The 23796-nt window shown below is 47.7% G+C and overlaps 1 long non-coding RNA gene across 2 annotated transcripts; it reads right to left on the minus strand.

Moving 5' to 3' along the window:
* Positions 1–6679: 6679 nt before the first annotated feature.
* LOC119824524 lies at positions 6680–23303 on the minus strand. Of its 2 annotated transcripts, XR_005287108.1 has the most exons (6): positions 23231–23303; positions 22833–23014; positions 21739–22317; positions 21073–21137; positions 7216–7367; positions 6680–7056 (listed from the first exon to the last, which is right to left on the minus strand). It is a non-coding gene; the product is annotated as an uncharacterized LOC119824524 (long non-coding RNA). The 2 variants fall into 2 exon arrangements; XR_005287107.1 differs by having other exon boundaries at positions 21073–22317.
* Between the last annotated feature and the right edge of the window lie 493 nt (positions 23304–23796).

Here is a 23796-nt window from a genome sequence, read left to right on the forward strand (position 1 = left end):
GTATGTGTGTGTATGTGGTGCGTAGCCCCCAGTGCTCTGTGTGTATCCTGCAGCCTGATGTTTGATTTATTAGCCCTAATCCCCATCTAGGGGATGGTAAGTCTCCCTGTAGGAATTCTTGGGTGGAGGACATGCCCATTATTATTTCCTCGGGACAGCACTGTGTATTCTGTGGTCCCTGAGTAGATGATTTAGAGGATAGACAGCCTGGGACCATGCCGCCCCCTAAACCGGGAAAAATCCTTATGAGTGGGGGGTCGGGTCTCTGCCCTGATTTCTCCACCTCTCCTGTCTGCTTCATGACAACCCTGGCCTTATGAAGAAGTGAGACTGGGCAGACGCTGGAAAGGAGGCTTTGGGCTTCCCCAGCAAGTGAGTGTTTGGAAAGCTGCTGCCTGCAGCCACACTTTGTCCCCTTGGAACTTGTGTCTTCAGCTTCCCTGTAACATGGGGTCCTGCTTGTTGGGGTTTCTGTCCTGCCCGGTTCCCACAGTTGTTAGATCCCAAAGAAAAATCACACAGAGAGTCTACAAAAGATTATAAACTGATTAGCCCATTAGCTCAGGCTTTTTATTAGCTTTTATAATTTATATTAACCCATTATTCTTATCTATGTTAGCCACATGGCTCAGTACCTATTTCAGCAGGGTGGGTCACATCCTTCTTCTTTAGTGATCTGGGCAGGACTGGGGAAGGAGCTTCCTTCTTCCCAGAATACTCCTGTTCTCATTGCCCCACCTCTACTTCCTGTCTGGTTGACCCGCCTATACTTCCTGCCTGGCCAATCACCTTTATTTAAAACATGATTGACAGAATACAGACAATTCTCCCCGCACCACTTCCATCTAAAACAACCCCCCTTCCTCAGGCTGCAGCGTCCCTTTGCATTTTATGCATTTTCCTTCCTCAGTTCAGGCCTGGCAAAGATGCAGCATGAAAGAAAGCATAGGGTTGCTGAGTCATGGGCCTACACTTCCCATAAGAAGAGGCAGCGGTCACCTGTCCCCATGTGCAGCATCGACTCTAACATGGCTAGCATGACTCTGGATCCTCAAGCACTAGTGTAAATTGCTCATGCAAGTTCTTCTCAGTGAAGACACGCTGTCCAAGGGTCCTTCCATCTCCTAGTGCATGAGGCTGCCATAGGCTCCATCTGGGAATGACCACAGATCCTCCTTCTCTGGCGCATCAGCAAGCTCACACTCTGCCCATGGTTGCCCTCCACCACTGCCCACAACGGTTTTCTTCCCCGCTGAAATAGCCCGACTATGATGGGCCAAGGAAGGCGGTCAAGTCAGAACCTCGAGACCTGGCACTGTGCCTCTTGACTGACAGCTCTTGGACAGGCTCTTCCCCTCTCAGGGGCTCCATTTCCTCAGCTAGAAACTTCCCTACTCAGGTCATAAGCAGGAAAAGAAACACCAGCAACACTGAGCAGTGAGGAGGATTGCTTCTGATCAGAGGTTGTGCCACAGATAGGGAGGATGGTGAGGAGGACGGTGGGGAGCACGGACGGTGGGGAGGATGGTGAGGAGGACGGTGGGGAGCACGGACGGTGGGGAGGATGTTAGGAAAGGGGACAAGGAGAGGGCAAGTTTCTCACTGCTGTGTGGCAGTGGAATTGGAGAGCAAAGTTCTCACACTAACTTTTGAAATCGTTCCTGTTTAGCTCATCAATAGTTGCCTTATAAGAATGATTCCAGGCCTAAGAAGCATTTTAAGCCCTTTAAGCTCCAAAGATTAGGGTGGGGTAGGAGGAAGACAGATAAACAACAGACCTAAGAGGATTCTCCATGCAGAGCGGTAGGTGGTTCACTTGGGTTAGATTAATCCCCACATTGAAACCAGCTGAATATCATTCTGAGGACGGAGAGGAGGGGGAGATAAGAGAAAGCCCCCTTGGCAAAACCTGACATTGAGCGGTTTGCAGAACAGCAGGCCACGTCCCCTTCTCTTCAGCCAAGGTCACGGAGTCCAGCGTGTACAGGGCAAATAGAGGACGAGTAGGAGAGGGACCGGAAGAGGAAGGAAAGGAGTGCGGGTTACACGGATGAGGCCACACTTCCTGTAAAGGCGTGTGACACCTATCCTCCTCAGACCATTTGCCTGCCTGGTGCGCCACAGGAAGTCATGGCATCAGGGAACACAAAGAGGTAGGTCCCAGCCTTGGCAGTAGGACCTCCTCAGAGCACCTCAGCCTTCTCCAGAGGAAGTTTCCCATTTCCATTCCCAGGACCTTGGCCTTATCAGAGGAGGGGGTCTAGGCTGGAAGAACAGGGTGTGGCATTGGAGAGGCCAAAACAGGGCAGGAAATACACCAGCTGGACACCAGCTGGAAGGAATTGGTGCATCTTCCAATGGCCTCAGGGGTTCTGAGAGGACAGCACTCATTTGGAGGTGTTAGTGTTTTAAACAACAGTCAGATGCCGCATAGGCACCTCTAGCAAGGCTGAACTTCAGCCTCTGCAGACAGGACCTGGACACCCCAATTGTCCAGAGCAGGGCTGTGATGGAATCCTGTGTGCCCGGAAGCTGGCCAGAGCAGTGGGGTGACCTCAGCATCGGAGGAGGGCAGCAGCCGGAGGGACTCAGGAAAGGAGAAGCAGGTCTTACTGCGCCCTCCTCTGAAAGGTTCTGATCACTGCTAGGTAAGATGAGGACCAAGACGCAGAGCCAAGGGAGGACGAAGTACTGGCTGAGGACAGAGACCCTAGGTGAGCACATTGGGAAGGACCTTGAGATGTCGCCAAGTTCCCATCTTCATTCCTGCAGCGGAGGGAGTCCCAGCCTGCCACTGCAGGGGTGTGGACTTCAGAAAACCCTTGAGTTTTGGTGTCTAGCTGCTCAATGGCTCCATCGAGGGCCATCTTGCTTCTCTATAATTAATGTTCTTTGCCTAATATAGTCTGGAGCAAAGAGGGTGGCCAGGCATGCCCACAAGGACTGTGTGGGTTACATTGTTTGCATGACTATGACCTGATTCAAGCAATTAAGAAAAGGAAGACTTATTTGGACTGCCTTTCGAGGCTATGGTTCCCCCACGGCTTATATTCCATCACAGCCCAGAAGCTGGGGTGAACGCTGGTGCTCAGCTTGCTTTCCCCACTCAGTCTGCGACCCCCAACCCCTGAGAGGCTGCTTTCGACATTCACGACATCTTCTTGCCCTCTGGAAATACATTCACAGACACGCCCATGGTCCAGTGCAGTCAAGTTGGCAGTGAAAATTAACCATCACAGAGACCCAGAGCTCGGATTGGTGCGGGCCTGGAGGACAATGCCAGACAGGCACCGAGTGACACATCCAGCCTAGGAACCTGGGGGACCAACAGAGAAGCAGGTCCCAGATTGCTCCAGATTACTAAGGCATCTGGCACCTGCCTCAACCTCAGCTGGCCTCTCTGATGTCCTGTAACAGATCTTCTCATTTCAAAAAGAATTTATGTCTAAGAAAATACGACAAAATTGTTAATTGTATCTAAATCACAGAGCCATACAATTAAATAATTGAAGTTAGGCATGGTGGTACACACCTTTAACTCCAGAACTCGGGAGACAGAGGCAGGCAGATTTCTGTGAGTTACAGGCCAGCTTGTTCTATATAGCAAGTTCTAGGTCAGCCAGGATGACATAGTAAGTTAAAAATAAGTTGTCTGGTGACAGTGGCACATGCATTTAATCCCAGCACTCAGGTGGCAGGCGGATATCTATGTGTTAGAGACCAACCTGGTCTATAAGAGCTAGTTCCAGGATAGGCTCCAAAGCTACAGAGAAACCGTGTCTCAAAAAACCAAATAATAATAATAAGTTAGTTATATCAAAGTTATAGGAATGCATGACTTTCTAAAAAATGTATAGTGCTGTCTGGCTTATAGTTGAAACAACTGCCCCTCAAGTCCCAGAGGCAGCTCCCTTGTCATTTAATTGTTTCCGGTTTAAGTGTTGGTGATCAACTCCTGGGCTCAAATAGTCCATTTCTCACCTATCTATCGGAAACTTACCTGTTGACCTTTGACCTTGGCAGAAGTAGACTTGCCAAACAGAAGTTCTTGGTTGTTGCTCTCCTTCCCCACCCCCTTCATTCAAACAGATAAATGACATCATCTCTGAGTCCCTCTGTTGGCCACATTCTCTAAATAATGGATACGCAAGTATTGTTCAAAACCACAATCACAGGGCACAGGTCACTAACGGCAGGATCTGTTCTGAGTAACAGGCTGTCCCTAGGCTCTTCTGTCATAGTTTAGCAATGTTTCCATCTGTGTGATTGCAGGATGGGCGAGGAACTATGACCGGGAGGGGGCAAATGCACCTGGAGCTGATGTCGCTAGTCGTAGACACAGACTCAAGTGAAAAGATAGACTCCAGCCTACATCCCCACACATTTATATGCATGGTGTTTTCCAGCAGAGGGTAGGGCATCAGTAGACAGTTGGAACGCCTTGCTTGGCCCCTCCTCGACCTATCTCCCAGTTGTCGGCTGCATTCTCTGCCTCCCAGGAATGTGGTTCTCTCCGGACATCTTGCAGCATCTCCTGGCCCTGTTTCTCCACTTTCCTTCCCTGCACTGATGTGCCACAGGTTCCACCAATATGTCCAGAGCCCCTGCATCATGCTTGGACACCAGGACACAGAAGACATAAATGCACAATTCTTTGAATCCTGGGACTGGGGCATGAGAGGCCACTGAAAGAGATAGATAATGAATAACTCTGTGCTGTGGGCTCTCTCAAAGAGACAGAAAGATAGGTCTCTCACAAAAACTAGAAAAAAAATAGACCTCTTCTCTGGAGAAGGATGGAACCCAGCATGCCAGCTGCTGAGGCCAGACAGTGTGGAAGAGTCAGGTTTACAAACGGCAGGCTGAGGGACGTATACGGAAAGGGAGATGAACGTGCTGAGAGCCTGCAGCTGTGACGATGGAGACAGATGGCTTAGGAAACTGGGGAGGAATGCAGCTCACTTGGCACTGGGCAGTCAGAGGGGAGAGTGGTCTGGGGTAAAATGAGCAAAGATCAGGGATGGGAATATACAGGGCCTGCTTGGCCTGCCAGTGCTTTCTGACTTTCTAAGCGCACCAGGAAGAAGGAAGCAAATGATTTCGACACGGAAGCAACTCGACCCAGATTTGGGTCCTGAAGGACAATCTTCCTGGGGCACTCACAGGACCCCTCTTTTCTAACCAGACACACACACCCCATTTTATGGTCCTTACTATAGGTTTTATCCCCTGTAGTCAGCAAGCATTTGGGGATCTGATAGAAGGAAAGGAATAGCAAGAGAGCCATTCAAACCAAGATGCCTGCATGGCACACTTAAGATGAAGACTCTTTCATCCAAGCTGATAGAATGTTCCTCAACTTTGAACAACCTCTCAAGATGTGTGGAGTGTGGCGGGGCACGAAGATGCAGCAGCCCAGTGTGTTCTGCCCCTGGGATTCCCACTGGGAGTTAGAAGACAGTGTGACAGCTCTCTATTAACTTTTATATATTTTTTCATCACCTGAACTCATTCGAGGTCCCCCTGGCTCCACAGCAGGGTTCCCCATGTGATATCTGCCAGGATCCACCCCCACTTTCAGAGAGTGGGTTTGTGCGCTGCCCTCCCTTTTTCAAAGCCTTTGCCTGGTCATCAGAGACTGTCTTGTGGGGTTGGACTCTGTGAAATCGGGGGCTTCCTCTCCCTTCGCCCTCTCCCTTTTCTGCCTCCTCCACCCCTTCACTTTCTCTTCTCCTTTATACCAAGTAATCTGTTCAAAGCAAGCCACATCCTGGAAGTGCCTGCATGGGATCTGGTCTCCCATCAAAGCCACAGCAGCTTCCTGAGGCCTAAGCCGGGTGTCTGTCACAAGTAACTGCCATGGATTTGTGGGGGGGGGGCTGCTTCTTGGGGCTACAGTATTGGGGACCAGGGTGGGCCTAGTGGTTGGGGTCACAGTTGGCTAATAGAAGTGAGCCTTGAGCCAAGTCGTCACAGTTGTTCCACTCCTGGCTTAGGACAATGGCCATGGCCTTAGACACAGGTGACCTGAGGTCTCTTTCTCGCATACCACTGACTGGCAGCAGATGGTAGCAGACAAGTTCACTACTCTGAGACTCAATGTTTTCATCTGCAAAGTGGGATAATGATCAGAACATCTCAGGGTTATTGAGATGATGAAACGCAGTGACTAGTTAGTATGTGGAACCGGCAGGGGTCCCTGCCGCAGCCGGTCAGCCCCCACTGGACTCTGAGCAGGGGTCCCAGCTTTATCCCAGGCAGATGCCACTGGATTCTGAACAGGCACTGGGAAGGCAGAGGAGACCCAGACATATCCAGAGTGGCTACAGGAAGCGAAGGAAGAGGAGGGACTCCCTAGCACACACTTCCGGCCATTCTCTAATCTCTTTCTTTGGCGCCCATGAGTGGGCCAAGCCCACTCAGAAGTCTGAGGGCAAGCGAACCCAGGAAATACAGTTCCCACTGCACAAAGTAATGCAGGGGACAGACAGGCTGAGAACACAAGCAGTGTGCCTTGTGCCTTACGTGAATACTGTCATATTGGGGTAGACACAGTCTGGGATGAGCACTCATAAACACAGCACAGGGCATCTAACCCTCACAAAGACCCTGAAAGGGAAGGAAACTGAGACTTACAGGGAACTCACCTCCTGGAAAAAAAAACGTCCATGGACAAGTATTAGGAATGACAATGGCCTTATTTGGTGGCCAAAGGATGGACCAAAGAGAATCCTACCTGCAGATCAGCTTCCGGACTCCAGCAGGGTGAGGAATCACAGACACAGGGTGGGAATAACAAGGGAGAGACACGTGCTAATAAAGGGAGGGGTGTTCCTGTCTGCTCTGGGACCAGCAGTCATCTCCAGGAGAACAGCTTTATTTCACTCCTTCAGGGTGTTTCTGGTCATGGTGGCTGCTACCTGCCATTCTGGATCCAGGTAGCCCTGCGTTCAGTCCAGGGCAGATTTCTCGGTGATTGACATATGGATGAGCAAATGAGAGGCAGAACATGAAGGTTGAGCTGGAGCACCTTCTCAGCCAGTCTGGCCACCCATCCTGTGTTTACAGACCCGAGGGAAGAGCCGATGTTATCAGAAGAAAACCAACCTTCAATGCCAGGCATGACAGCCCACACCTGTAACCCCAGCACTTTGGAGACTGAGGCAGGGGGCTAGCGAGTTCAAAGCCAGCCCAGGCGACACAGTGAGGCCTTACCTCAGAAAAGCAGAAGGCTCTGGAGTCCCTGAAAAGAAGCCTAGCCTGCTGGGATGATGGCACACCCAGCTGCAATGACTGGGTTAGTTAGTGGAAGCTGACACTGTGTTCTTCAGCTGAGCCACTACCCAAATCAGTGAGCTTCAAGACACCTAGGAGACAGGGAAGGGAGATGGTGTCTTTCTCAGCAATACCAATGGGGGTCACATTCTAAAGAGACAGAGATCCTGACATCCAGGTTGCCCGACAGCCGTGATACAATTCTTGGCTGTCAACTTGACTACATTTGGAATGAACTAAAATCCAAATGGCTGGCTACACTGGTGAGGTGTTTTTCTTAATTAAATCATTTGAAGTGGGAAGACCAACATCTAACCTGGGCCACATTTTCTGGTGGCAGCCTATGTAGAGGACATGGAGGAAGGAAGCCCTTGCTCTTGGTCTGATTGTCCTCTCTCTCTCTCTCTCTCTCTCTCTCTCTCTCTCTCTCTCTCTCTCTCTCTCTCTCTCTCTCTCTCTCTCTCGCAATTCTTCATCCCTACACTGGCCTTACAGCCTACTTCTTCAGGATTCCAGGGTATACTAAAGACCAGCTGATACATCCAGCCTCTGGAACTTTGTATTGGTAGATGATGTAGGAGGGTCATCTGTCTATGTGTTACTTTCATTGGTTATTTAATAAAGAAAACTGCTTGGCCTGATAGGTAGAACATAGGTAGGCAGAGTAAACAGAACAGAATGCTGGGAAGAAGGCAATGAGGCAGTCGTCATGCTTCTCCTACCCAAGATGGATGGTGGTTAGAATCTTCCTGGTAAGCTACCACTTTGTGGTGGCATACAGATCATTAGAAATGGGTTAATCAAGATGTGAGAGTTAGCCGATAAGAGGCTAGAACTAATGGGCCAGGCAGTGTTTAAATGAATACAATTTGTGTGTTGTTATTTTGGGTGTAAAGCTAGCCTTGCGGGAGATGGGCAGGATGAAAAGCAGGCCTGCTCGCCTCCTCACTACAGGTAGATAGACAGCCATTGTTAGACTATCTAGGCCATAGCCTGTAAGCCAATGAATGAATCCCCAAGTTCTTCTTGGTGTGGTGGCCAGTCTTCACTGTAAGCTTGACTGAGCTTGGGAGTCAGTGTGGAGCACACCTTTGGCTGTGTTTGTGAGGAGGTTTCCAGAACAGCTGTTTAGTAAGATGGTAAGATGTACCGTGGGTGTGAGCAGCGGCTTCCCATGCACGCAGTCACTGGTGGCATCAAGACCCTGCCAACATTGTTTCCCCAGCACAGCAGACTGTGCCTCAAACTATAAGCCAAAACCAACAGCACCAAAAGCATTCCTTCACTTTTTCTTCAGGCTCTTTGTTACAGCATGAGAAGAGTAACTGACACATTTATGACACTGGGCACATATCATCCAAGGTCACATGTGCCTTAAGCAGTCGATCCAGAATGACTGACCAGCTGGCCTCACTTGGAACAGAGTCTGCGATTCTGGTCTCACGGCATCGTGCAGTGGATGAAGTGACCATATTCCCTCTGTCGAGAATGACAGTCTACCCCTTTGGGAGGGAAATTCCTGCTGAGGAAAATCTCGGCGAGCGGCCACTCTAGCTTTGATTATTTCTGTCTGTGCAATTTGCCACTTAGAATTGCTTCCTCAGCAAGCTCAATCTAGTGTTATAGGAAAAGTAGGAATCAATTACCCCCCAGATAGATAGGTAGATAGTAGCTTTGGGGAAGGAAAATATTGAATTCTGTCCGCACAGATGAGTTTCTGGCAGGAAATTCAAATAACTGCCCCCCACTTCTGCCACTGAAAAGTCCAAGTAGGAAGAAGTGAGAAGGGAGCGAGACGGAATGGGGTGCAAGTCTGAGCCCCATCACCTCGCCTGGCTTCCCAGCAACAAGGGCTGAGAGGCAGCTGGGGGTTTGCTGAGCTGGCCAGCAAGTCAATGCAAACGGTTCTTTCTTTCCCTCTCTGAAGGAGGGGGTGGGCTACCTCATAATCACAAAGACTGCAGCAGCCAGGGCAGCCGTTCCCTCCTTTAAGACTGCTGGACTTGGGGCTTTATCTTACTGCAAAGGGAGAGTAGACAGGGAACCCTAAAACCCAGAGAGGAAGCAGAAAATATAAGAATGGAACTGTCACACACTCTGACATCTGATGGATTCCAGGCTCCTGGTGGCTTTGTATTCAAAGGTCAAACTCTTTGGTCACCAGGAGCCATGTTCCAGAACGGTCCTGATGTGGGTGGGACTTTCTAGATGGACCAAAGACCTTCACTGCTCCCTTGTCCTTCTCATGCCCGAAGTTCAATGTCATGACCACACCCTGCAGCTACCCATCTCATCCACCCCTGCTGTTTCCCTCCCTCCCTCAGCAGATTCCCTCCTCCCCCTTCCTATGCATTGTCAGAGATTTGCCAGGCTCTATGGCCAGCTGCATTTACAATGCCAGTGTCATTCACTTACAACTGTCATTTATTTTGGCCTGTCACATGACATCAGAGGCCTGGAATTACCTCCCGCTCTGATCCCTCTTGCCTACCACTACCCCTTTTTAAGAGCGGGTCTCATATATCTTAGGCTGTCCTATACAACTGAGGATAACCTTGAATGTCTGATATTCTGGGAATATAGGCAGGAACTACCAATAATACCAGGTTTATGTAGTGCTGGACTCGAACTCAGGACTTTATGCATGCTAAGCAAGCATGCCACCATGAGCCACAGGTTCTGTGGGTTAAAATCAAGGTGTAGGCAGGGGGCTGCTCTCCTCACTGGTCCCTCCTTCCTTTCCAGCTATCAGCCAAGGACCATTTCTCTGTGTGGCAAGGCCCCTCTGTCCCATGGTCCCCTCTGTCTGACTTCAAAGGCTTACCTATCACATCTCCAATGTCTCCTCTCTCATCTTTCTGACCCAGCCAGGAAAGCTTTTCTGCTGTCTGTTAAGGATTCATGGCTTTAAAAAACAACAACAGCAAACAAAATCCTGGGTGGACCAGGTAATCTAAAGTCACATTTCTGCCACAAGGTTTGCAAAGTTAAACCCATCTACCAAGGTCCTTTTGACACAGGACTGTAGAAGGCGCAGCGGGCCTCTTCCCGCCAGCCAGCTCCTGGCCGCCGGCTAGCTTTACACCCGAAATAACAGCACACAAATTGTATTCATATAAACACTACCTGGCCCATTATTTCAAGTATGTAACACATAGACAGATGACCCTCCTCCATCAGTTCTGGATTCATGGTTCTGAGGGATATAGATGGACACATTTGGAAGCCATTGTCCCAGCAATGTATTTATCTGTGTGACCAAGTGTGGCTCCATCTCCCCATCTGCCTCCTTATCACCTATCTGACATCCAATGCAAACCTTCCTAGCACATCTCAACCCATGTGCAGCGTGACACCGAGATGCAATTGACCTCTTTGGTTCTCATTTCAGCAGGTGCAGTACTACGCTGGTGATCTTGAAACTGGCCCTTACAGCATCTAGCAATCTCTGAGTTATAAACATTCCCACATGGCTGACTTCAAGCTGCTGGTCTGCAGGCAGGAAATGCAGTTGGTTCTTGCAAGCCAGAGTAAACCAACTCTGCTAAGCCTGCTTGGTGTGAATGGGGCACTGATCACTTGATTGACTGATCGCTTATGAATTAAGGATATCACAAAAAAACCCAACTTGGAAGCTTTTGACAATTCTCCATTTCAGGGCATCCCTGTTTAGGATTGGAACTATCTGGACTGTAAACTTTTCAAAGTCACCTCTGCAAAGAACAAGAGCAGAGAGTCAGCTCCAGAGGTCCTGGAGAAGGGACCAGAAGATGCCACCTGAAAGGATACCTGGCCCCGGAGGTCATTGGGTCACTGGTGTGGCCACAAAGTCCCAAGGGCAACCAACAGCAAAATGAAGGTAGCTTCAAGAAATCTACGATTTCTTCCTATAAGACAAACCAGGAATGTGTGCTGTGTTATTTGTTAATGTTAATTGTTATGATTTGTTAGGTGCTCATGTCAAGGGATGGACAAAGAATGTCCAGTTTATGAAAGAACCCCCAACATGTCATATGAAGCTATTACTAAGTTCCTCTTGTAAGTATGGTATCTGGTGGTGGTTGATATTCTTCCTAGCAGTCCAGGGCAGGGATTCTGACTGAGCAGATGTTCACACCCAACCCTAGGCCTTCACACAGGCTCCCTAATCCAAATCACCTCATCAGCTTCAAAGGGTTGAACCTAACCTGGATCACTGCACGAGTGTCTGAGTTAGGTTTCTATTGCTGTGTGTAGACACCATGACTAAAAGCAACTTAGGAAGGAAAGGGTTTGTTTCATCCTACAGTTTGCAGTCCATCATTCAGGGTAGCTGGGGCAGGAACCTGGACGCAAGAACTGAAGGAGAGCCTGCAGAGGGTGCCGCTGACTGGCTTGTTTCCTATGGCTCGCTCAGCCTGATCTCTCCTCCCATACAGGACCACACTCCCAGAGGTGGCGCCACACGCTCTGGGTGAGCCCACCCACATCAATCTAAGTCGAGAAGATGGACCACAGGCTTTCCCACTGGCCAATTTGGTAGGAGTGCTTTCTCAATCGAGATTCCCTCTTCCAAAATGACTCTTACCTATGACAAGTTGATATAAAAAAAAACAAACTAACCAGGACAATTGGCCCCTTGTTAACCTGGCACACAAATGCATTATTGTTAAACTATAACCCTTTCTTTCTTGCTTAACACCCAATCTCATATTAATATCAAATATCATGTATAAAAGAACTAGCAAACAGGGTCCACAATCCCAGCCCTGAGCACCTTCGCTCCAGTGATCCGTGCACAGCAGGCTACCTGCAATGATCTGAATGAAAGCCAGAAGGAGTATCAAGCATGTAGAGGGAGCGGCGGCTGCGTTCCCGTCCAGCTCCCACCCAGCTAGCTTTATACCCGAAATAACAACACACAAATTGTATTCATTTAAACACTGCTTGGCCCATTAGTTTCAGCCTCTTATTGGCTAATTCTCATATCTTGCTTTAACCCATATTTAGTAATCTGTGTAGCACCACGAGGTGGTGGCTTACCGAGAAGGATCTTAGCCTGCGTCCTTCTTAGAGAGGAGAGGCATGGCATCTGCCTGACTCTGCTTTCTTTCTCTCACAATTCTGTTCTGTCTACCCCACCTACCTAATTTTCTGTCCTATTAAAGGGCCAAGGCAGTTTCTTTATTAACCAATGAAAGTAACACATAGACAGATGACCCTCCTCCATCACAAGCAGAGGACGCTCCCAAGATCACCAGCAGTGGTGCTGTAAGGAGGCCTCTCTACAATTCAAGAATCATGATGGTGTATGGGTGGAGGGGAGGGGAGGGAAAGGGGGAGGAGCGGAAGAGATGGAAATTTTTAAATAAAAAAAATAAACCATGAAAAAAAAAGAATCACGATGGCATGTACCAATACAGGGAGGAACCTCCAGTCTGAGCACAGTTTGAATGATATCAGAGCTACAAAGCAGAACCTGGTAAGAGAGAATTGGTTTCCGCAGGTCCATTCACTGATGTGTCCTTTACTTATTGGCTGCTGCTGACTCTCCTGTGGACAGAACTGTAAAGACTGGCATCTGAGCAGACTCAGACTGAATCTGGGGACCTGTGTCTCTGTTATTCCATTTCTACTTTGTTATTGAGCTCTACATTTTTCTCTGCTCCCCTCCCTTCTTCTCCCCTCCCTTTCAACCCTCTCCCATGGTCCCCATGCTCCCAATTTACTCAGGAGATCTTGTCTTTTTCTACTTTCCATGTACATTAGATTCATGTATGTCTCTCTTAGGGTCCTCATTGTTGTCTAGGTTCTCTGGGATTGTGAATTGTAGGCTGGTTTTCTTTGCTTTATGTCTAAAAGCCACTTATGAGTGAGTACCTGTGATATTTGTCTTTTGGGGTCTGGGTTACCTCACTCAATATGATGTTTTTTAGATCCATCCATTTGCCTGTAAGACGTAATTATTTATTTTTCTGCTGTGTAGTACTCCATTGTGCAATTGTACCACATTTTCCTTATCCATTCTTCAGTTGAGGGACATTTAGGTTGTTTCCAGGTTCTGGCTATGACAAACAATGCTGCTATGAACATAGTTGAGCACATGTCCTTGTGGTATGATTGAGCATCCTTTGGGTATATACCCAAAAGTGGTAATGTTGGGTCTTGAGGAAGGTTGTTTCCTAACTTTCTGAGAAATCACCATACTGATATCCAAAGGGGCTGTACCAATTTGCACTCCCACCAGCAATGCATGAGTGTTCCCTTTACCCCACATCCTCTCCAGCATAAGTTACCATCAGTGTTTTTGATCTTGGCATTCTTACAGGTATAAGATGGAATCTCAGAGTTGTTTTGATTTGCATTTCTCTGATAGCTAAGTATGTCAGACATTTCCTTAAGTGTCTTTTAGCCCTTTTAGATTCCTCTCTTGAAAGTTCTCTGTTTAGGTGTGAACTCCATTTTTAGTGGATTATTTGTTATTTTGATGATCAATTTCTTGAGTTCTTTGTATATTTTGGAGATCAGCCCTCTGTTGTAGCAGAATACAAGATTAACTCAAAAAACTCAGTAGTCCTCCTTTACACAGGTAATAAATGGACTGAGAAAGAAATCAGAGAAGCAACACCCTTCACAATAGCCACAAATAGCATAAAATATCTCAGAGCAACTCTATCCAAACAAGTGGAAGACTTGTTTTACAAGAACTTTAAATCTTTGAAGAAAGAAATTGAAGAAGACACCAGAAAATGGAAAGATCTCCCATGCTCTTGGGTAGGTAGAATTAATATAGTAAAAATGGCAATCTTACCAAAAGCAATCTATAGATTCAATGAAATTCCAAGCAAAATTCTTCACAGACCTTGAAAGAACAATACTCAACTTCAAATGGAAAAGCAAAAAACCCAGGATAGCTGAAACAGTAAAGGAACTTCTGAAGGCATCACAATCCCTGACTTCAAACTCTGTTATAGAGCTACAGTACTAAAAACAGCCTGGTTTTGGCATAAAAACAGACAGGAGGAGCAATGGAACTAAATCGATGACCCAGATATTAATCCACACACCTACAAACACCTAATTTTTGACAAAGAAGCAAAAAATATCAAATGGAAAAAAAGAAAACTTATTTAATAAATGCTGCTAGCATAACTGGATATCAACATGTAGAAGAATGAAAATAGATTGATATCTATCACCATGCACAAAACTCAAGTCCAAGTGGATCAAAGACCTCAACATAAAGCCAACCACACTGAACTTCATAGAAGAGAAAGTGGGTAGTACATTTGAATGCACTAGCACAGGAGCTCACTTCCTAAATATAACCCCAGTAGCACAGACACTGAGAAAAACAGTTAAGAAATGGGACCTCCTGAAACTGAAAAGCTTCTGTAAAGCAAAGGACACGGTCAACAACACAAAACAGCAGCCTACAGAATGGGAAAAGATCTTGATCAACTGTTATTCCATTTCTAAACCCATCTTGGTATTTCTCTTTCTCCTTTCCTCCCCTGTCCCATCCACCTGTCTCCCACCCACCCCTCTGAGATCTGAGTTTTCTCACGCATCCATAAAGTGGTGCATCTGTGTCATACCTTCAGCAGACGACACTGAGCACCAGCTGATAAGTGTCACACCGAAAGCATTTCCAGAACGGCACACTGGGGCCCTAAGGCCACACACAGATGGACAAAGTGTCAAAGTGATCCTTCTGTGTGGTGTGGGAGGTCCTTTTGTCTATGTGTTGCTTTTATTGGTTAATGAATAAAGAACCTGCCTTGGCCTGTGATAGGGCGGAGTAGAGCTAGGTGGAAAAAGCTAAGTTGAATGCTGGGAGAAAGAAGGCAGAGTCAGAGAGAAGTCATGAAGCTGCCAGAGGAGAAAGATGCAAGCTACCAGCTGGAACTTTGCCAGTAGGCCACTAGCCTCATGGTAAAATATAAAATAATAGAAATGGGTTAAGAGATCAGAGTGAGTTAGAAATACACATAAGACAATAGGCCAAGCAGTGTTGTAATTAGTACAGTTTCTATGTGATTATTTTGGGTCTCAGCAGCCGGAAACAAACAAGCAGCCTCCTACTACAAAAATGGAGTGCTAACTCCAAATCCCAGGGAAAACAAGACCTTTGAGCTTAGGTTTTAGAAGATGTGTGGTATTCTGCAAGCCCAGAAAGTGAGGCCTTCCGTAGCAGTGAGCCCTGAGTCTAAAGAATGAAGACATTAGTTAGGACATGTGCTTAGGGACTGTGCTGGAGTGGACATGGTCACGAGAAGCTGGTCTGGAAAGATGGAGGAGAAACACAAGTTACCGGGGAAAGATTAGCAGCCCCTCTCATGCCACAGTAATCCTTCCGAACTTTGTCCTTCAGGCAATGTGGCAACACTGGTGAGCTTTAAGCAGTGGTGGCACATCAGGTAGGCCTTTCAGGATCAGGCTCATCCGTCACAATAAAAGCCAGGTAGTGAGGCTGAAAACCTGAAGGCGGCTGTGCCATTCCAGGCACAGATGTTGCCTCAGCTGCAGGCCGGGAGCTGAAGCCAGGTGGAGAAGATTGAAGCGGAAACTACCTGACAGGTGCACAAGCCGAAGGCTGGCTCCTTCATGTCCTGTCACACCTCTGCGCCTGAGGGCAAGCAACTCCCGCTCAGTCAGCAGGTCAGAGGGCAGTGTCAACTCCAGAGACAGAGCCACTCAAAGGACAAAGCTGCCCACTGCCAGGCCAGTTGTCAAGCAGGGATGACACAGTCAGTGGCAGAAGAGCTGCAGGGCACAGAGGACCCCGTGATCAATATGCAGCAGGCCGGGAAACTAGCAGGTCAGCAGGAACAAGGAAAGAATGGACTGTGTGCTTTGACAGGGCACAGCACTGCTGAGCCATGCCAGCCCCAAATAACAGCACTGTCTAGATGACCCCAGTGAACTGCAGTTTACAGTGAGGGTTCCTGAGGCTCAGGGAAGTCACGCTCCACAGAAATGGTCCAAGAAAATTAACCCCACTCCAAGGACCAAGTTTTCTTTGGAGTCACACTGTCCTGTCTTGACCAATTCAGGGATTCTTTTCCACACAGGGCAGTGATAGATTAAGGCTTGGAGTGTATACCACCTGCCAAGCACAGCTCCAAACCCTTTAGAGCAGTGGTTCTTAATCTGTGGGTCTCAAGCCCTTTGGGGTAGGATGACCCTTTCACAGGGGTCACATATCAGATATCCTGCATATCAGATATTTACGTTGTGATTCATAAGAGTAGCAACATACAATTATGAAGCAGCAATAAAAATAATTTTATGGTTGGGGCCCACAGCGTGAGGAACCAACTGTATTAAAGGGCTGCAGAATTAGGAAGGTTGAGACTGGAAGATGCTGCTGTAGACACTGGAGGGCAGGCCGCATTCATACTCTCAGTTCGGCCTGAGCACTTTGAAATCCAACCATTCTAACCCATGCAGTTGCAATTGTAAGGTGCATCCTAGTAACCCCCATGTCCCAGAAGGAAATAAACTCAAAAACAAAGGCTGTGTGAGGTTTCTCATCTCCATTCAAAGCCTGTACCACACACACACATACACGCATGCATGCACACACACATACACGCGTGCATGCACACACACATGCACACATACATGCGTGCATGCACACACACACGCACACACACATGCACGCACACGCACACACATGCGCATACCCGGCAGTGAGGATAATTGCCCAGAAAACAATTGGTGTTATTTATGTAGAGTTCTGTGATTGGAATGCAGACTGAGGGTGAGGATTTGTGTCCTGTCATGATGGATGATAACCATGTGTCCCCGCCATTCGTCCCGCATTCCTTCCTCCTCTAGCTGCCAGGTACTTCGGCAAGTCCCACTTTCATGAGTGTTTGTGGATCTGTCCATTAGCTTTTCCCACAAAGATGGTCTCTGGTTGCCTTAGAATGCAATGGTACCCACTGCACAGTGGCTTCTTAACAGGGTAGAAGAAAGTACATACAGTGACAGGCATTACACAGCTGGGTGGCACCTGTCTGAGTATCTGTTGCTGTCTCCATCCTTGCCAGATTCATTTTTGTAAAATTGTTCACTTTGAGAACAATGTGTATCGTTTCCATGAGGAATTAGAGATAACCCAAGCATGGTGGTGCACGTCAAATCTCAGGACTTGAGAAGCTGAGGCAGGAAGATCATGAGTTCAGCGCCAAGACCATAAAGTGAGTTGAAGGTCAGCCTGAGAAACTTGGTGAGACACTTAAGAAGAGCACTGGGGACGCCACCAGTGACAGGTCTAGAGTAGGTGAGGTCTCAGGTCCAATCCCCAGCCCCACAAAGGAAAAGGCCAATTTAAAGTAAGAAAAGATAGGCAGGCAAAATTAATAAACATTAAATATCTATTGTGTTTCAGGCAGTTTCACAAATATCATCTTGCACATTTAGGCAAAAAACTTATTTAAGGCAGACTCAGGGAGATTAAACAACCTATCCAAAATAACACAGTACACCAATGGCTTTTCTATTGGTTCTGTCTGGTGCCAGCACAGGCTGTTGCTAGCATAGCACAAACCCAGCATACAAATGTACTTTAGGAAGCCAGCAATGCCAGGAGACGTCTAGAAATTCATTTTAGAGAGGGACCCAGAGGTCTCTCTTCAAAGTGAAGAGGCATTGAAAACATTGGTGTGTTACATTGAGAAATCTGGGAAGTCTAGACACCCAAATCTCTAGACCCCTCCCTCTTCAGGTTTTCTATTTTATGGGAGGGAAGGACTTTTCACATGCTAAACGTATGCAAAATTTTACTAAAAAAATGTTTAATAAATCAAAGATGCACGAAGAACAAAAAGCATCACACAGCCCAGGTGATGGCTCTTTGCAAGGCTGCAGATCCAGGGAGCCAGGCTGTGTTTCCACAGAACTGATTGATGGGATGGGAGCAATCAGGGGAGAACTCACTCCCTGCCTTAGACAATCACCTCAACCGAGGAGCTCTCAGATGCAGCAGAAATATTGAAGTCCTACTGAAAGATTAAAGAAAAGACACAAGTACACATGGGCAAATCAGTTTCTGGGGAGGGGAGCTATGGTGAGGTCTCAGGTTTCTGGGGAGGCTGGGCTCTGCCAGGGCTCCCACATCTCCCCAAAGCTCACAGTGAACAAAAGTCAGAACTATGGATGACTTCAAGTCACAGCCCCCATGGCAAAGGGGAGTACCTCACAGTTTGGAAGCTCATAACTTGGTCATGAACTTTGGCCACAAGAGTAGCTTCTGTCTTCTCATCAAACATGGCTGTCCACTGTTCCTTCATCCGTCTGCCCATGTGTGCATGCATTCACCTATATCCATCTCTTCATCTATGCATCCGTCCATATCATGTCTATTCATATATTTACCTAGCCACCTATTATTCATTCATTTATCTGTAGAAGGAAGCGGCGGGGCTGTGTCCTGCCACCCGGCTAGCTTTACCCGAAATAATTACACAGAGACTGTATTCTTTTAAACACTGCCTGGCCCATAGTTTCAGCCTCTTATTGGCTAATTCTCACATCTTCCTTTAACCCATATTTAGTAATCTGTGTAGCACCACGAGGTGTGGCTTACCAAGAGAGATCTTAACCTGTGTCCATCTCGGAGAGGAGAAGCAAGGAGACTGCATATCACGACTGCCTGAAGTGTCTCCCCTCTCTTTCCCAGCATTCTGTTCTGTCTACTCCACCTACCTAATTTTCTGTCTCTTAAAGGGCCAAGGCAGTTTTCTTTATTAATTAACCAATGAAAGTAACATAGACAGATAACTCTCCTCCATCATTTATCCAGCCAGCCACAAGCCCCATCCATTCACCCATCACCCCACTTATCCGGCCATTTACCCCTCTATCGTCTTTCTGCCCATCTACTCAACCATCCATCCTTCTGTCCACCCATCACCTTATCCCTCTGTCCATCCACCTGTCTATACATCTTCTGTTTACCCATCACCCATCATCCGACAATTCCTCTGTTTATCTCCCACCCCTCACCTACACACCCACCCTACAGATATTTATCAGTGGTAGCTTCAGAGCAAGTCCTAAGAAGGAAGACAGTGAAACAACAAGGAGAATAATCTTAGGGAGAACAGCACATTAAATGACGGGGCACAAAGCAAGGCTGGTGGAGTTGGCAGACGCCAGATCAAGCAGGACCTTGGTAGAATGTGAGGCTTATTTGCAGTTCTAAAGAAAGATGCTACAGCGTTTTGTGTAGGGCTGTCCCCTACTCCCACTGGGTTTTATAGGCTGGAAAGTGAATGAACAGGAGTGGAAATGGGCTGGACAATGTGAGGGCTGCCCAGGGATCCGTAGGTGGTGTCCACGTGGACAAGCGCAAGTTAACAGAGAGGAAAGGGCTGTGGGGACTTGAGAAGATTTCTGGGGGTACAAACGTGCCTGTGGCTTAGTTTGGGAGAAGAGGAAAGGAATGGATGTTCAGTAATTTCCATGTTTGCAACTTTGAAGCCATGACCATACTGTTACTACTGAAAAGGATGAACTTAGAAGAGGCAGTCACTCCTTCCTCCGGTTGGCACTATTTAAGCACCTACTGTATGCTGGGAATTCAAAACTTGTCTCTGGGAAGAAGAGAATAGCTGTCTTGGATCTATCCAGACTCCCGGTCCAGCCCCCGGGCAGAATACACTCCCCTGGCCATGCTGATGCCCCACCAGGAATTCAGGGTTTTCAGCATCTGTGGGCTTTCCTATCCTGGGCATCCATCAGATCTGTGCTTCTGAGATCCTGAGTTTTCTTAAACATCAAAATTAGTCAGGAATTGTCCATGGGAATGGGAGCCACTCTTCTCCAGTGACACTGACTTTTGCATGGTGTAAATCATGACATGTAAATAAATCATGATTAGATGTCTCCTTTGCCATCAGAAGCTCAGCCATAGTTAGAACACTATTGGGCAAGCATCCCCACAGCAGCATTCGAGACTCCTCAGGTATTGATTAACCCACTGACCATCTGTCGTCTGCCCATGACTTGCCTGGCCATGCCTGTGCCTTCGATCATCTCTGATTAGGCCATCCAGAGACTAGAGTTCATTTAAACCCCACAAAGTCATTCACACTTCCGTACCCAGGCACCTGTCCTAAGGGATGCATAATGGATGGATGTCCAGCTGTTAGTTGGAGAGATGTCACCAGATCCCTGCTCAACAATGAGACACCTTGTCCTTCAGTCACAAGGGGTTTGGCATCCAGGACTCAGCTGAGTTCCTCACTGAGGAGTACCACTACAAAGTGACCTATGGTCACAATACTTTCATGTACTAGCTCATAACTGGTGGAGGAGCATCCAAGCACAGAGCCCTGACTCCTGAGTTGACAGGAGGACAGTTCAGAGGGGCATATAGCTCCAGAACTTTCTGGAGCTATATGCCTCAGTTGTGACTGCATTGCAAATCAGCTCTTCCCCAGTGTATGTGAATCCTGAAAGCATCACCCTAATAAACTTCTTGCACCCAAATCTCAGCAGCCTTGTCTCCCAGGATACCCAAGGAAGACTACAGCCATGCTACAGCCAGAAGGATGTCTTTCTTCAATAAACTCTGGAGACTGGACACCCCAACAAGTAATAGTAAGAGGGAAAGGTGGGTGCTGAGTAGGAAGCAGGCAACCTTTGCCAATAAACTCTTGTGGGGAAAACACCCCAACACGCAGGAGTCTGCTGTGGCAAAGGAACAACATTTGCCAGGAAACCAGAAGGCAGGAATCCTGCCTGGCCTGGCCTCCACTCATGAGACCCTAACCAAATTGCTTAGCCTCTCTGGACATTGCTTACCTGAAAAATGGGCCAAAGCACCTTGCATTGGAGTTAGAAAGACATCCATATGTTTATAAATATTCCTGGAAAGCAAAGGTTCCCAATAAATGCTGATGTCTTCTCATGCTCTGGGCACACCCCAGCATCTTTCAGGCCAGAGAACAGAGTACAACAACTCTGAAATACCAACTGGCTTGGATCCTTGAGTGGAGAAAAGCTAGCATCCCTGCCCTTTCCAGGGGAGTATCCCTAGAGGTCAATGGAGGGAACAAGGGAGTTGCAAGAACAATAAGAAAGAGCTGTGCCCTACACCTGAGTTCTTGCTGGGGATGGCACAAAGAATTTACCTGCAGAACAGCCACCCAGTGGAGACTTTGTAAGATGGCGACTCAGAGCCTAGAACTGGGTCTGTCTTCCTTATTCCCTAGAGAAGGTGCTTAGCAAAAGCTTGCAGGATGAGTGATTAAGCAAGCTTTGGTCTTTCACCCCACAGAGATATCTGCTGTGGTCCTGAGAAATAAAGGTACGTGCCTTCTGGGTTAGCTTGGGAACGCCATGTCCAGGGTCCTTCCCATCTTGTCCAGGGCACTGTGAGTTGTCTGTTCATCTTGTTCGCCTACAGCAGTTCTGTGAAAGCTTTCACCCCATTGATTGTTGGCGCAGTTGCCCTGGAACATAGTTTACCTTTCTCCTAGAGAGGCCAGTTAAGAATGGGGGCCTTCCCCAGAAAGGTGGCTGCCCCCTGGAGAGTCTTGGTGTCACAGCCAGCGTGTTCTGTAGCGTGTTCTCTGCTAGTTCGTCCACTGAGAACACTCCCCTTAGTCCTCCTTCTCTTGCACACTTCCAAGTAATGCCATGACGAGGGAACTGTGTTTCCATTTTACAGGTGGGAAAGCTGAAACTCTGAGGAAGTAGACAACTGGCCCAGTGTTACGTGGTCGGCGTGGCCACAGGGCTGGATCCTAGGTCTATTGTGAGTCCAGGCTGCTGTGTCCCCACCAAAGGCTTAGGAGGAAGAAGACCTGGCTTTGAAGACAGCAAGCAAGTGTGAGTCATATCCACTAGCCACAACATGTGGCTTTTGTTAGCAAGAGCCCCAGGCATACCAGAAAGGACCTGTCCTGGCCAGGACTTTGTGAGGAAGCCTAAAATTGGATCCCCAGCACCCACATGCAAAGTCAGGCATGGGCCACGCACCTGTAAGCTCAGCATTAAGAGATGGAGACGGAAGGATCTCACACACTTGCTGACCTGCCAGTCTGCCTGAAATGGTAGGTTTTGGGTTTAATGAGAGACTCTCTCAGAAAACAAGATGAAGAATTTTAGAGAACACCAGATGTTTGCTTCTGACTTACACACCACACACACACACACACACACACTCACACGTGCTCATGTACACGCAAAGACTGAAGCTGACGGCCTCTTCTTTGTTCCTGAATCACCAGTGCCCAGTTCACAATAGCTCACTGTATTTAAGGGCTATTAATGTGCTCGTGAGCAAGCAGTGCCATGCTGAACAGGTCATAAATGCCGCTGATTTTTCACACCCAGTTTGGATTTCACATGGAGCTGCCTCTACTAAGACATCTTGATATGAAACGCCCAATTGCTGCTTCAACAAAGTGATTGTTTGCTTCTTCGTTTCCCCCCACATAAATCTGCCGGATGTCCACCTACGTTGGGAGCTCACCGGTAATCTAACAGAATGCCCAGCCTCATGAATATTCGATCTAAGGGGGCAGAGAGGGAACATATATTGCTGAGATAGTAAGTACCTCATAATGGTCTCGTGAAAGGTTAGTTGACAGAACAAAACCCATCTGCTGAGTGGGCTTCACCGTCAGGCTTCTCCTGGACTGGGTCTGTGGAGTTTGAGTTCACCATGGTGAGCAATTGGCTTTCAGAGGTAGGAGCGGCCACTGGAGCAGCCCCTGGCTGAGCACTGAGTGCATGCACCCTGTGGGATGGCAGAGGAGAGAGGTGGAGCACCAACCCGTGGATCAGTTGGCTCAATTTCAAGTCCGCATTGCAGAATCGGGTTGGAGGATTCCTGGAGCCTATGCATAGATTACTGTGGACAGACAGGAGCTGGGGAATCACGTCTATTGATGAGATCAATTGAGTCCACAAGCACCCACCCTCGTCCGGTAGCTGCTGCTTTCCGTAGCCCTACCTGCAACCTGCGCTGCCAACTAGAGAATGCTGGAAACAGCTGTCCCCAAAATGAGCACCATGGTTGGTTTTCCTCCCGCTGATCAAAGAAGTCTCCAACTAAAGGGGGAAATAATTAAAAAGTAAAAACCTTATGTAATGAGGTTTTGGGAAGAAAAAAAGGGAAAACTTTTGAAGCCAACAAGCAACTATGGGCAGCACTTCAAACAGCCCAGAATCAATGTTTGTCAATAGCAGTTTGGTTTGGCATCCTTTAATCTTCCATGAATACAAAGTGTGATGTTATTAGGGACCCATCCATGCCTTAGCTCTGGTTGAGATTTGAAGATCAGAACTCTACCAGTAGTCTCAGAGGTGGCAGAGGTCCTTGCCTGCTCTGGAGCCCTCTGTCCTGTGGCTGACACCAGCCACAGAACTGAAACTCAACAACCCTTACATGCACCCACAAGCCATGGGCTCTTTATTCTGACCGCTATCTTTGGAGACTCTTTTTTTTTCTACAGAAGACAAGGCACCCCTTGACTCTGCCCAACCCCCCAAGTTACCATTTGTTTAATCAAGATAGTT

This window comes from Arvicola amphibius, chromosome 1 (genome assembly GCF_903992535.2).
Source record: "Arvicola amphibius chromosome 1, mArvAmp1.2, whole genome shotgun sequence".
NCBI lineage: Eukaryota > Metazoa > Chordata > Mammalia > Rodentia > Cricetidae > Arvicola > Arvicola amphibius.